Raw genomic sequence first — 16,488 nt, forward strand, 5'->3', positions numbered from 1 at the left:
TCCACAATGTTTTCACAATAAATTCTACGTGATAAGTTGTTATTGATTCTAATTTGGGTATTATAATAATAACTTAACATAACTTTTTTACCCACAAAAAATAACTTGTCACATAAGATTTATTGTGAGCATGTTGTGGATGTAGCATTACTTCAAAAATAATTATGGCCCCCCAAACATAATACTTAACCCCTTAAAAAAAAAAAAAAAACTTAAATAACAACAAGTATTAACCCAAACTAAAAAAAAAAAAAAAGTATTAACCCAATCAAAAACAAGACTAGGTATAAACAAATCATTCAATAAAAAACCTATTAAAAAACAAATAAAAATAAAAATTCGTAATCATTCAAATTTTTAACTTGTCAACTGATTACATAAAAATAATATACAATTTCATTTTTCCCAAAAAAAAAAAAAGTACCAAGAGAAATATTGTGCTAAAGTTATCATTGACAGTACCGACAACTATGCTCTCTTTCACTTTACAATCTTGCTCTCCTCAATAACTTAGGGCCAGGTTGGTTGAAGATTTCTAGTATCGTTATTTAGTTTTCAGTGTTGGAAAAATACGTGTTTAAGTGTTATAAAAATACGTGTCAGAAGTGTTATTGTTATTTAAATAATGAAAACTGTTATTTAAACACTGGTACCAAACAGCCCCTCAACTTGTAGTTGTAGCAAGTATTATCCGTTTTTTCTCTCTTCATTTTTCTCTTATTTATTATCATTTTATATTCTCATTTTTCATTACTCTCATCTCAGTATTCTCAATTCTCACTTTATCTTTTATCAATTATTTTCTTTTTCTTTTTCACTTTGTTAGTAGAAAGAAATTGTAATCTTTCATGTATTTATATTATTTATTTATTTATTTTGATAACGTTGATATATTCAAGTTGTCTTTTTATTAGATTTTGTATCATTTAAGGTTTTTTTTTTTAGTGATGACCCCATAAAATATTTTTAGAGCTGCCACTGTTTTGAAGTTACGTAGTTTGGTTAAAGCAAATTAGTGGGAGATTAAAGCCATGATTGGTAACTACTTTTGGTTTTTGTTTTCAAAAAGTTATTTTTGAGAATAATAAAACAAAACTTTTATATTGTATTTTTGAAGTTAAAAACTTGTTTGATTAGTTCAAAACAACACAATCCTGAGGGAGCATTTCTTCAGCCTATTAAGTATTAACTAAGTGATGAACCATTTAATTTTTCTAATCGAGAAAACTTTATTTTTATTTTATTTCTTGGAAAAAAGTCAAATACATGTGTGTATACAATCTCACGCCAACCCAATAATAGGTACATGCACATGCTGCCAAAGTAAAACAAGCCTAATACTAACTTCTTCTTCTTCTTTTCTTTTCTTTTTTTTTCTTTTTCTTTTTCTCTTTTTTTTTTTTTTTTTTTTTTTTTTTTTTTTTTTAGAAAGAAGACTTCAAACTTTATTAATAAAATCAGCCATGTTCAGCGAGAAATACAGAATTGAGATGTGGAGGAACATTTTCAGTCCACACTGTAAAACCTCTAACATGTCTAGCATGTTTAGCTAGGTTGTGCGCTACACAATTACCCACACGGCGAACATGGGAGAAAGAAACACTGCTACTGGCCACCAACATGGATTTTGCTGAGCTGAGTACGTGACCATAGTTAGATAGGGACATCTCATCTGAGTTCAAGGTAGTGATTACTTTAACCGAATCGCCTTCTAAGATGAAAGAAGTGAAACCAAGGTCTTGCACAAACGAAATCGCCCTTGCTGCAGCCATGGCTTCAGCTATCTCTGGGGAAAAAGGTATGCTAGTTTGCTCGGACAGAGAGGCTATTGCCTGCCCGTTGCTGTCACGAACAATCACTCCGATGCCTGCTTTCCGTATATCTTTGAATATGGCCCCGTCAAAATTTACCTTGACCGTTCCCACCGGGGGAGGAGACCAGCTGATCTGAGTTGGTACATTGTGCCGGCTCTGTTTTGGGATAACAGAAACAGAGTCGTGGAAAGAGGCTAAAGCTTGTGAGGCTGCTGGTATTACTTGCGACAGCGGATATTCTTTTGATGAAGTTCTTACCTGATTTCGACGGTGCCAAATGGTCCACATAACCGATGCCATAAGCTCTACATTTTTCTGTTCTTCATATGCAAACGTTATCACTTCTTGGACCGATGAGAAAGTTTTTGATTGCCTGAAGGAGAATGAAGGAATGGAATCCCATATCTGTGAGAGCTGGTTACATCCCCATAATGCATGATAAATGTCTTCCACCCCCACTTTGCATAAATCACAAGTATCTTCATTCAATATATGTCGCCATCGCAGGTTGAACTTGACAGGACGGGCATTTTGGCAAACCCTCCACAGGAAGTTGCGGACTTTGGGTGGAACAGATAGACTCCATATCATCTTCCACAAACCCTTATCATTAGTACTAATTAAATACATAGATATTGTATCTTTCAAACACAACCAAAAGCTTAACATGAGATATAATCCCACAGCATAGGTCATAATATCATGGTCTCCACTTCCTATGTAAAACACATTAAAGCTCCCATTTTCTAACACAGTGAATTCGTTTTGCAAATAGAAATTGCAATATGGATTTGAATATCACGAATTCCCTGCAAGCACATATTTTATTCCGATTGTAACCTCTTTTGCCTTTCACTTCGCATGAGAATGTTGGGTTTATGATTTGGTGGCTTACCGAAGGTTTTTGGTGGTGCAAATAGGTTGGAGGAGGGAGAGAGACCAGTGGATTTGGCCGCAGAACTCGTTAGCTGTTCTCAATTTCTTTTGAAAATTGAGATTTGGAAACAATTTTTGTTTTCTTACTATTTTAAGTTACCAAACATGTTTTTTTTTTTTTTTTTTTTTAATCTGGAAATAGAAAATAGTTTTAAAAAAAATTTTGGGGAAAAAGAAAGTTACCAATATAGAGAATAGAGAAGAGAATAGACTAGTCAATCTCCGCTTGGGGATTTTTTTTTTTTTTTGGATGGGAAGGAAGGCCTTTTATTTAATTTTGGGGATCATCCTCAAACCACATCCATAACTAAAGTTACAATTAAATGATGTGCCTTGGGAGAAAAATAATATTTCCATGTTTCGTGGACTTTTGTATATTTTAGTTATATTATATATGGGTGCCACTGGGTAAATAAATGTTTGCTCTTCAACAAAGCAACTACTCTTTGTATGGGCCTCGGTTATGTACTTATGTTGTAAGTTTAGAGTCTATTCTGGCTTTTCACAATAAAAGAGAGGGAAAAAAATTTAAAAAAACGATTGGCCCAATACATCGGCCTGTAACGTAACTGAAGTAATGAAATTGTTATCGTCTTGGCCTCATGGATATGGTCATGGGAATGACAGACTTCAATACAGGCCCACAGTGAGCAGAGTTCCCGTTACCAAAATGTCAATTTGGATCAAGTTGGCCTGGACTGGAGTCACTGGACTGGAAGTTCGAACCAAATTATAAGAGTTCCGGTTTAGCCAACCAGTTGCTGAGCTTATTCTGGGCCTGTACGCCTAATGTACTTTACATTTGGCATTTGACAGGCCCATTACTGATGCTCTTACTAGAACCTTTGAAAAAAAAAAAAAAACACATCTGACAAAATTATACTCCTCTCTATCTTTCAGTTGATTTGAGTTCGCAACACCACAACAGCAAAAGGATTCTCCTCTTTGGTGTGAAATATTAACGAGTCCCTCCACTTTTCCAAATTAAAAACATATAGAATATGACTCTTCGCATGTTATACTTGTTGTATTTATATATGAGAAGGGTTACCACAACATTTTCACAAAAAATCATAAATAGTAAGTTATTATTGGATTTAATTTGAACCAGTCATTGAAATTACTTATTTGCCCATTAGCAACAACCAATAACAACCTACCATTTAAGACTTGTTGTGAAAGAGTTGTGAAAATATACAGTGACGGCTCCAGAAATTTTGTTCAGGGTGATCTTTAGGAAGCATAAATTACACAATTTTATTTCTTTTTAGCCTTTAGGTAATTAGGTTTGATTCAATGTTATTAATTTCATTCCGTTTTGGCCATAACGGTCCGAAAATACTGTGCCAGTAAACAAACTGGAACAGTAACCTACCCTATTCTACTTCGGAAAAAATTTTGGGTCATTCCGGTCTATTTTGGGTGTTTTGGTAAATAGTGGCGGTTTTATAAATATTTCCCAAAGTGATCCTTAAAGAAGCATAAATTACACAATATAGCACACATCCCATAGTTTAATTTGTTTTGTACAATGTAAAGACTAAAAATATGCATCATCCATCCGGCTCAACCCATTGCAAAACTGCTTAACATAGTTTTTTTTTTTTTTTTTTTTTTTTTTTTTTTTTTTTTTTTAATGTGTATTCACTTACTTTTCCATTACCCCAATTCAATGCCACGGCCCCATCCACCCCACACTAAGAGACAAGAGCCGATCAACAATTTCAACACAATTACATATTTTTATATTTACATACACTTGCACAAAAAGACAAAAGATAAGCAATTTATATTGTCAAAAGATAAGTCTAAGTCACAAGACTCACAACACAAGTCAGACTATGAGAGAGAGAGAACTAAAATACCTTGATGTTGCCTGAGGTCAAATTAGTACTTAGTAGCTTTGCCTTTCAGTCTTTTATAAGCTTCCCTTTCCCCCTTTCCCCCTTTCTTTTGTATATTTTAGTTATATATGGAAGGCCCGAAGTTGTGAAATTGTTATCGTCATGGCCTCATGGATATGGTCATGGGAATGATAGACTTCTCTGGTCAATATTGGCCCACAGTGAGCAGAGTTCCTGTTACCAAAATGTCAATTTGGATCAAGTTGGTCTGGACTGGACTCGAAGTTCGAACAAAATTATAAGAGCATTATTAGAACCTTTGAAAAAAAAAAAAAAAAAAACACACTCGAAAAAATTACACTCCTCTCTATCTTTCAGTTGATTTGAGTTTCACAGCACCACAACAGCAAATGATTCTCCTCTTTGGTGTGAAACATTAACGAGCCCTTACATTTTTCTAAATTAAAAACACATAGTATATGACTCTTCGCATGTCATACTTGTTGTTGTTGTTGTTGTTATTTTTTTTTTTTTTTTTTTTTGAGAATCTTGTTGTATTTAAATATGAGAAGTGATACCACAACATTTTCACATAAAATTATAAATAGTAAGTTATTATTGGATCTAATTTGAACTTGTCATTGTAATTACTTAATTGCCCATTAGCAACAACCAATAACAACTACCATTTAAGACTTGTTGTGAAAATATTGTGCTCATAGCATTTCTTATTTAAATATAGATGATTATTGTTAATGAAAAAAAATGAAAGATGGTTATTGGATCCATTCCCTTATATATCAAGATCATGATCATCGTCCATCATATGTCGTTTTCAAGTGCTTATCATACAATTTATTCTAGACTTAAAAAATAAATTAAACAAAGATTCAGTTGTACTGAAAAAAAACTTAAAAAGTTATATACAAGTTAAATAAACTAAAAAAATTCAGATAAATGAGACCTAATTGACCTTTAAATCTACTCATACATTCCTTTCTAGTTGAGGGGGTAGGTCTAGACTCTAGATGGAATCAAAATTCCTTGATAGCATAATTCTAACACTCTCCCTCACATGTGGTCTCAAATTACAAAAATTTTAACACCCCTCACAAAATTCTAACACCCCTTTCACATGTGGATTTAAACTACCTTTTAATAGATGAGGCCTAACACATGGGATTTTAAATGGGATGTAGGGTGAAAAAGACAATGATCGAACTCAAAACCTCTTGTTCAGATATCAAGTTAAATTACTAGTTTTTCCAAAAGTTTAAATTATTACAAAATTGTAAATTTAATCATTTAACCACATAATTTTGACATAAAAACTACTAAACACTATATATCGAAGTGAGATCAGGGCAAAAGAAAGAAAAGAACAAAAACAAAAGAGAAATAGGCATAGACATATTGTCGTGATGAAAGACTTTTTTTTTTTTTTTTGGGGTAGAAAAGGCTTGTAATACAATTAAACTAAAGATTCGTTGGTCATGTTATTGGGGAAAAAGGGAAGAAACAATGGAAACAAATAAAAGGAAAAACTAACAAACTAAACAAATTTTATTAGAAAAAAAAAGAAATTATGATGTGAACAAAATGACACAGTTTTAGTTATATTAGAACCATGCCGTGTAAAACTATATATTTTTGAGTTGAAATGACACTCAGTACTCGTTTGGATACTGAGTCTACGTTTAGTGTTTGCATTTCACTTTTTTTTTTTTTTTTTTTTTTTTTTGAGAAGAGCAAATTATGCTTTTTCAATGGGTCTTGTAAGTACTTTATTTAGTAATTTTTTTCCATTAAAAATGGATTTTACAGCACTTTTTATACATTTAAAAATTATTTTACTAAAGTGTTTCGGTTTTCAGTTTTCAAATGGACCCTTAATGGCCATCTCATTAACAAACATAGATGGAAATGCTTAAATCCAAACGCTATGCAACAACGAGGATGATTCGAACTGTGAAACTTTTTGAAAAGGTAGAAGATGTCTCATCACCATAAATTATACTATGATTTCGATGTATATACCATCTCTCTCAGAATAGGTGTGCCTCATAGATGTAAGAGATTCACCTAGTGTAAAAGATGTGTATATTCTTGAAATAGGGTATGCCACCTCCATGAAAACCCCCTCTCACACATGTGAACACAAAATACTTTTGAGTTGTGTTAGGATCACCAAAAATTACACAATTTTGTGACACAATTCACCACGTGGCGAGTTATAACTGATAAAGGAGTGTCTGTGGGTTACGTGAGGATACACTTTCACCAACTACAACTCACTACATGGTGAATTGTGGCATAAAATTATGCCATTTTTTGTGTCCCAGCATTTTCCAATACTTTTTGGTGGGGGTGGTAGGTTGAACCCATCTCTGACACGGTAAACATGATGGTGGTACTATTTGGTTAGAAGTCCATTGACATTTGGCAATCTTCCACATTCATGTGAGAGCCTAATTAATTCGGTGCGGATAAATTTTTTAAAATAAAAATAGTATAAAATTCAAGTACATGAGAGCTTCTTTATTTTATTTTATTTTATTATAAATTTTTTTAAGAGTTTCAATCTATAACGTTCACTCTTGATAATAACTCTTTGTCATCATATCAGAATGTCAATTGATTTTTTATGTTAGTGAGGATAGAACCCAAATCTCTTATTCAACCATAAAATTTTTTACCAATTAAACTAACTGAAACTCACTGCATAAAAACTGCTTTGATGGACATGGATGGGGCCATTTTCCATTTTTTTAGTGCTCATTTTTCTTGGTTCCATACCAATCATAATATTAATGGTGTGGAATATATACGCGTTTCATTCAATTTTATTGGTACATTATAGATTTAATTAAATAAAAAATTCAAACCAAAAGATTAATTATATATTATTTTACTTATTTCTTTTATTATATTTCAATTTGATAACTCGTTATTTTAAAATAATTTATAAGATATAATAAAAAAAACCAATTAAATAATAATATATTTAGTTACACTGTCTTTTTTTAATTTTTTTTGTATAGCAATTTTCCTTACTTTTCATTTCAGTACTCTAAGTTTGCATTTTGTTATTTCAGTCCTCTAAGTTTCAAACATCTCAATCCAATCCTTCGTTTTAACACATCATCCATATCTATTATTAACCAAGAGGTGCTACGTTCATTACATTTTCACAACAAATTATAGGTGGTTAGTTGTTATTGGTTATAATTTAAACATACCACTAAAATTACTTTTGTATTCTACCAATAACAACTTGTAACAACCTGCCATATAAGATTTGTTGTGAAAATATTGTGGATATAGCATTTCTCATTGTTAACCTGCGCAAGACAACGCTGTTTTATCCATAATTTACTGTTTAATATTTATTTCGTAATGTAAAAAAAAACCCAAAAATTAAAAAAAAAAAACCCAATTACTCCCACAAATCTCACCTTCAGGTTTCTTTTCTTCTAATTTCAATGTAACTTTAATATCTTGAAGTATTATCACACTTGCATCTTAGCTATCTTGATAAATTCTATTTCTGCTTAGTTTGGTTTTGGTTACTTTTGAATAGTTGTATTCTTTTTCTTAACTTTCTACAAATTTCTCTTGAATGTAGTCAGTGGGTTTTACTACGGTTCCTTTGTTTGTCATTGCTGCAGTCTGGTTTCTACCTTTTGGATTGTGCTTATGTCTTATTTCTCTCCGTTGTTTCTGTTGCAAAGGGGAGGCTTATGGTTATTCCAAAATAGCTTATGTTCTTTCTCTTATTTTCCTCATAATTTTCATGATAACAACTCTCTCTCTCTCTCTCTCTCTCTCTCTCTCTCTCTCTCTCTCTCTCTCTCTCTCTCTCTCTCTCTCTCTCTCTCTCTCTCTCTCAGAGGTTGGTGTTAAGTTGAACTTTTAAACCCAAAAATTAACTAACCCCAGATTGAGAGATCAAGAGGGAGAAGGAGACAGAGAGACTAAGGCCGAGTACACCTCCTGGAGCAGAGTAGAGTCATCGAGAAACCTTGGAGCCAAGCCACCGAAAACACCTCTCAATCTCCTTCTCCCTCTTGGTCTCTCACTCTCATTCTTACTCTCGATCTCTCTTTCTCTCTCTTTCCCCCTCTTAGTCTCTCTCTTTTCTCCCTCTCAATCTCTTACTTATTAGGTTAGGCTAGAGATTTTTGTGTTCTTCAAATGAGGTGAGTGGGGCAATTGGGGTTATTTTAATTTCTAGGTTTTTTTTTAATTAACATTTAAAAAAAAATATTAAGTATTAAATTATGGCCAAAACGACATCATTTTCGTCAGGTTAATGATAGATATGGGTGGTGAGTTAGTGGAGGATTGAATTGAGGAGGCTTAAAACTTAGAGGATTGAAATAACATAATGCAAACTTAGATGACTAAAATGAAAAGTTGTGAAACTTTTTTTTAGAGAGTTTCAATCTATAACATGTTTTTTGAGAGGGTGAGTTTTGCATTTTGAAAGAGTTTCAAATCTTCATGGATATGGGTTAAAGGGTGAGTTTTGCAATTTGGCCAAAACATTATTTATTGTCTCTCATAATATTATAATTTTAAATGATTTATTTTTTCTTTATTTGAAATTTGTATACGTCCCTCTTATATATGACATTAAAATCCGATCATCCATATTATAGAAACATTCATGGAACAAAGAAAAAAAATTACGAAATCTATAAAAAAAAATTAAAGATATAAATGTTTAATATCAATAGTAAAACATAAAACTAAAAAAAAATAAAAATTTTATTTTGATAGTTTTTTTGTCTTATATAATGACAAACATTGGCTTAATAAAAAAAAAAAATATAGTAGCTAAGAGTATTATAATTTAGTCAAAATTTCAGTATTTTTATACATGCATAATATGAGAAACATTTTGGTACTATATTTATTTATTTTTTAAAAATTTGTATCCTTTTCAAATTAATTTTATCTTTCGATGACAAAGTTTTTCTAAAATATGTATTTTTTTTTTAGAGAGAGTTTTAATTTATGGCGTTCGCTCCTGATAATTGCTCTTTAACATCAGACCAAGACACCAATTAGTTTTTGGTGTAGGTAGGGATTGAATCTCAGATATCTTATATAATCATCACAGACTTTACTAGTTGAGCTAATTGAATCCACTCTAAAATATGTACTTAGGTACCATAAGTATATGTATTTTTCTAATTATGCTTTGTTTTGATGTTTACATGTGGAGTTTATATATAAAAAATAGTTAGATATTTGAAGAGGTTAAGATACTCTTGTTTATCAATATATATAAATTTTCCAGTGTTTATTTTTATTAATACATTCTGCAAAATCCACAATCTAAACGTATTACTATACGGTAATTTCGCTATATGTAAACTTTAGCCATTTCTCTCCCAACTCCAAGTCCCATCGAATTTTCGTTCTCATGTTCACTTATGGAAAGCCGAACACAAGAAACGTGTACCTAATTTTCCTTTAAGCTATCATTTTAAGACACCCCTCTGTTTTCTAGAATGTTATATATAGTTACCCAAATCCCAGTGTCAACGCAAATTAAACTGGCCATTAATTGGGTTGTGAAACATGAAGACTCAAAGCAAATCCATATTCATTTCCAATTTGCTAATTGTTGTGATTCTTTGCTCAACAACAACATCAATCACACAGATTCACAGTTCAAGAAGTTGGTAAGCAACATACGCACGAATATGTATTTATTTTGTAGTGAATTGCATTGATTAGTGCCATTAAAACACATATCAATATTCATAATATAAACTGTATATATATGGAGCAGAGGATGAGAGGGAGTTTGATTACGTCGAAGGAAGCAAAAAGGGAGTGGAATATTGGGGTGAGCTTAAGGAGGAATGGTCCACGTGTAAAGATGGAAGCATGCAATCCCCCATTGATATATCGATTCTGGAGGTAGGAATAATTCCAACGTTACTGAATCTAAAGAGGAATTTCCAGCCTGGTAATGCTACTGTCAAGAATCGAGGCCAGATATTATGGTAAGGAAGTCACACTCTTCATATATATAAGAGTATATAATCGCAACTCTTCATGTGTTACCATTTTGCTTATAAATCAATAACCTCTTAGTCAAATTATAATTTCTTCTCGTTTTAATGGGGAATTGTAGAGTTGCACCAAAATTAAGGGTTTGGTGAGTTTATGAACTCTTCTATTAATTTGGGGGCACAAAAACAAAACTTATAGCACTCATATCAGTAAGTGCGTAGTATAAAGGGGAAGCGTAGAGTTTCACCAAAATTAAGGGGTTGGTGAAGTTTTGAATTCTTCTATTAATTTGGGGGGACAAAAACAAAACTTAGAGCACTCATATTAGTAGGTGCATGGTACAAAAATGTAAAATTTACACAATTTTCCCTAAAATTAACTCACATTAATTAGTTTGTTTATAGTTGTATAAATATACAAAAGAGTTACGGTAACTGTGTAAATATACACTGTTATTGTAGTTGTGTATCCATTATTTAATTTTTTTTTTCTCTCTTCTTACCAAACTCCTCTTTTTTGGTCTCTTTCCATTTTTTTTTCTCTTTTTGTACAAGACTCCTCTTCTCTCTTGTTTCTTTACTCCTCTCTCTCTCTCTCTCTCTCTCTCTCTCTCTATGTACAAGACTCCTCTTCTCCCTTTGTCTTTTTTCCCTTAATCTTCGTTTTACCTTCCTCGGTTCTTCCTCTTCCCCTTCATTCTAGACCAACACCCTAAACCAACCACAAAAACACTACCTAACTCAGCCAAAAAAACCCAAACAAATGGGTCACATAGTTGATCAACCACAAGATCAAAATATCAACAATTCAAAGGAATCCATAACTCCTTAATCTTACTTGGTGGGTTGCTAATCTATGGGTTTAAAATTTCCTGGTGGGTTGATGAACCAATTTTTTCAAATGATTGGTGGGTTGATGGAAGCTGGTTGCTTGATGAAGGATGGGTTGATGATGGTTACTTGATGATGGGTGTGGGTTGATTCGTTGATGGTGGTCGGTTGCTTGGTGATTTTGGGTTGTGTTGGGTCTTTGAGAGAGAGGGAACAAGTTAGAGGATTCTAGGGAGAGGGAGAGAAAGTGTGAAGGAAAAACAGGGAGCGAGAGGCTTCTAGAGAGAAGGAGAGAGGTGAAGAAAATAATAAAAAAATGGAGAAGAATTAATATTTTATTGAAACAAATTTTTAGAATAAAATTTGATGTAAGTTTCTTTTTAAAAGTGGTTGTGTAAAATGGAAAAAAGTATGTTTTTTTTTTTTTTTGGTAAAATAGACAAAAATTTTTAGAAGAGCTAATGCAAATGCTCTTAATATGATATCAAGATTATGTTAATTGCCAAAAGCCTTATAATATATTCAACTAAAAAAAATGAAAAAGATATTCATTAATGTTGACATAAAAAAAAGGGTTGTATTTATTGCTTCTCTATAGTAGCCAGGTATATATAGTGGCGTTGCTTCATTTATTCTATCAATTGCAATGTTGGTTTAACAAGTAGTAGACTTTAGCAATTAAAGTTCTTGTTTACAAAATATATATACTAAAAATACTATGGTAATGAATGCAGCTGAAGTGGGCCAGTGGTGCCGCCGGTTCAATAGAGATCAACGGCATAGTTTATTATCTACAACAATGCCACTGGCATTCACCTTCCGAGCATTCCATCAATGGCATAAGGTTTCTCTCTCCTTCTATTTGAAATGAAAAGAATTTTAATATTTGAAACCCAATACATTTCATGATTTATATCAAATTGTAGTATTACATTATTTAAAATTTTAGATATATAACGTCACTTTTTAGATTCAGAAAATATAATCTTAATTAATTATGAAATTGATTAGCTCTTCTTTCTCGGCTCTCTTTCTTTTTAAGGTATGAATTGGAGTTGCACATGGTTCACATGAGCCCAGACATCAAAGTCAAAGACAAAGTTGTTGTTGTTGGGGGTCCTCTACAACATTGGTCAGCCCGATCCATTCCTTGCCCAGGTGGAAGATTGGTGATTATTGATTCCTTCATGATACTTTTTTGTTGCTAAAACCTATACTTTTTTTTTTCTCTACAATTCTTCAAAACTATTTTAGAAAATTACATTTTAAAACTAGCTCATGGCTATAACAAATTAAATCTTGAAATTTCAAAAAGTAACACATATAGATTGAAGGTTTAATTTGTTCTTTTAAAAATGTTGAGTTTAATTAGTCACACCCCTTAAATCACAAGGTCTAAAACATAATTTTTTATTCTTTGGTAATTCGATAATTAGAGGGGAGGGAGAAATTTAAACTTTAAACGTCTATATTGAAAATACTTAAAAATATCAATTGAACTACAAATTAAGTTTCTAATGTAAATATTAAATTTTAATGAAAACAAAATTTAATTTCAAATCTCTCATATGATGTTAAGAGATTATATTTGTAACCTATTTAACATGTAGGAGTTCGATTGGTAGCCCATTGGTACCAACACCGGCGGTGTTTAGAATTTGAGTCTCACTTCTCTTTTCTTGCTTCTTATCTAGCAAGAAAAAAAAAAGGTATTTTGCATATAAGCCAAACAGAAGGAATTGCTTTTCCATCATAAATAGTAAAATTGCTAACAAATTACACACTATTTTTCCTCTCACACTCAATAACCCCACATCAGTTAGAATGGCCTTTTTATACAGTAAATAAATAATCAAAATTCAATTTCAGTTTATCGAGGATATAGTGTCTATATCTGATACAAAGGAAGAGAGAAACGTGAGCTTGATTAATCCGACAAAAATTCAGACGGACGGCGACATTAGTTCTTGTTACGCATATGTGGGCTCACTCACTGTTCCTCCATGTTCTGAAGGTGTCCTTTGGATTGGATCATTGATAAAAGGGTCAATTTTCATTTATGCTAATATTTTTTATTTTATTTTAAAAATTTTCCTGGTATATTTTTCAAGGTACAGATTAGATTCTTACGTAAAATCACATTGCCCTCAGGTAAGTACAGTCTCGGGGGAACAAGTTCATGCACTTAGAGTAGTGGTCCCATGATTTTGAAATCCAAACTGGACCATATGATCCGGTTAATCAAAAACGGCCTCTTATGATGGTTTTTTAAATCCCAAAACCTGCTCTACACAAAAAACACAATGCACTGTGCGAACCACCCGGATTTGAGAACCATGGACGATCCATGATGTAAGTCGCAGTTTTAATTAACTCATAACTCATATTAACTTAGGTTCTAATTAACTTAATTGATAATATTTTGATATTGTTTCTTGATAATATTAATTTAATATTGAATAAGAAATTAGAAATTGAATTCAATTTATATCAAAAATCAATTGACATATTGACTTTTTTTTTTTTTGATAATCAATTGACCTATTGACTTGACAATAAATAACAACAGATGTTATAAATTCAAATTATATATTAAAAAAATTGACATGTGGAACCTGAATTCTATGTATAAAATTGTACAGTAGTGTAATTCAAAGTATATGTGTGATGGACAAATAAACTATGGTGGGCCTAGAGCCCAATGGGCTTGTACACTAATACTGGTTAACCAATTGTGATTTAACATAATTGCAGTATGCGGAGATGAATGCCAGACCAATGCAGCCACTCCATGCTCGAAAAATCCAACTTAACATTGCAAAACCCTGGAACTTAAAGGAGCATGTTTGGTATACTGAATGAGAATTATTATATGAATAAAAATATTTATTATTATGAATAAAATGTATTGTAATGATTTTTTTTTTTTTTTAAGAAAAAAATGTATTGTAATGAAATAATTAAGCATATTCATAAGTTTGATTGTAAGTTCTAACATTAGAATAAAACTTAAGATATAATGTCGGAAATATCTTACTTATACAATTATGTTTTCTAAGTATAATATTTTTTTAAATTTGAAAGAGAGATTAGTTTTTTTTTTTTTTTTTTTATGATTTTTTTAAAATTTTCAAAATTGCTATGTGCATATTAGAAAGTTTGTTTATTTGAAAATAAATTAATTTTAGAAATTATTACTGTGAGGCCCAATAATTTATGGGCCAGGCCCACTTACTCATGGGGAGTCCAAAGGCCCAAGCCAAAGAAGGCTATGGCCCAAGCTCAATAATATAAAGCACAAAATGGCCCGGAGATGCAGCCGAGGACAGTTCAGTCCTCGGCAGACCCAAAGTTCCACCGAGAAGAGGGGAAAAAACGGTATAGGAACAAACTTGAAGGAAAATCTAAAATATCTAGGGAAAGATACCCTTACTACCCTTCCCATACAAGACTCTGTACCTAACAGAGCCGGATTCTTCGGCTTTTTCAACCACCCCCAATGACTTTGGGTTTGGACTGACGGGACAAGTATCAGTGTTGGAAAGGTCGACCCTACACGTGGACGAAGGACAGCGAATGCAGGCTAGTATAAAAGAAAAAGTAAGTAATCTGGATAAGGGGGCTGGGAAAAATGGCCAAAAATCAGGGCCTCCCATCCCACCTCCAGGAGAAAGACTCCAGGGGTGAAAACACCTTAATGATGTATGCACACCACAAAAAACCCACCGCCGGGTAACCAAGGCCTAGCCTTTCAAACCCACGCTCTACAAATGATATTGTCTGGGCCTTTTCACGTGCAAACCCAACACTGTTGTGGTTCGTTGCGAATCGTGTCCTTACAATTACATATACTAAGTGTAAGAACCAAGTGCAAGACTTCTGGACCTTAGGTCACTTGGGCTCACAATTTATTTGTAGTGGGCCTAAGTATTTCCTACAATGGGTCGTTCTCGGCAGAGAGACTCAAAGTAACACTCAGTTGATACCCTCTCCTTGACTGTTTTCTCTCAATTTTTCTGAACCCCTTCTTCTTCCAACTTTCTTCTATTTATAGCTTAGGTTAGTGGGGAGATTATGATTACAGCCACCGTTAGTGCTACTGGAGGTCCAATATTATCTGATTAAAGTGGGTGTTTAGGTGAAAGGGCGGTGCAGCATTTACGATCTTGGAACTTGGCTCCATCTTGACCGACTATGTTCGGCAACTCAGTTCCCTGGGAATATCACAATTTCCCGGGCACAGCTCGCATATTTGACCGGGAACGTTTGTCCGATCACCTCTCGGAATTCAACACCCTACGCTTGTTCGCACATGAAGGAAGCTCCAAGAAGGGCGCAGGACAACCGGACTTTTCTGCTGGACCTTTGCCCAAGGCTGGTATGGGCCTCGGCCCGGGGCCTGCGTGGGATTGGGCCCAGGGCCTGTATGGGACAGGGCCCAGGGCCTGTGTGGGCCTGGGATCTCGGTGCCGTACAATAGCCCCCCCTTGATTCATACTCGGTCACCGAGAAGAATCAAGGAGCTGTTTGGGCCTCTTGACCTCGGGAACCTTCTTGTCTGGGACTTATGACTGTTACTTTTTACTAATATTCTCAAAAGACGCGCCGTCTCGCGGCGCCAGATGCAGTCGTCATTATTGCCTGACGGTTCGTGGACCGAAGTGGCGCACGAATCGGTTACGTTTGGCAGTCGCTGGGTCGCTCGTAAATTGTGCCCATTTATTGCTTGAATAAATGTTTCTTCTCCCCCCACTTCTTTTTGGCTTTATAAATAGTCCCTCTCTGAACACCATTCCATTTTTCCTTCGCCTCTGATCTTTAGTGCTTACTCTTTGCCGACCACATTTCTGTGCGCTTGCTTGCTCAGCGTTCTTTTCCTCCTTAGAACCCAAAGTAAGTCTTTCTTCCCCTTCCTGTTCCTTCAGCTTTGTTTCTTTGAGTTCACTCTTGTAGTTTTAGGTTTTATAGATGGGCTACTCTTACCTTCTAGAATCCCCGGCTGCTTTGGCCACCTTTAGGAGTAAATTTAGTATT

General features: G+C 33.5%; 1 pseudogene; it reads left to right on the top strand.

The window, feature by feature from the left end:
* The first annotated feature begins 10,183 nt into the window (after nt 1–10,183).
* LOC126690944 (alpha carbonic anhydrase 7-like) lies at nt 10,184–14,316 on the top strand (annotated as a pseudogene).
* Nucleotides 14,317–16,488: the final 2,172 nt, after the last annotated feature.

Source organism: Quercus robur, chromosome 7 (genome assembly GCF_932294415.1).
Source record: "Quercus robur chromosome 7, dhQueRobu3.1, whole genome shotgun sequence".
Taxonomy (NCBI): domain Eukaryota; kingdom Viridiplantae; phylum Streptophyta; class Magnoliopsida; order Fagales; family Fagaceae; genus Quercus; species Quercus robur.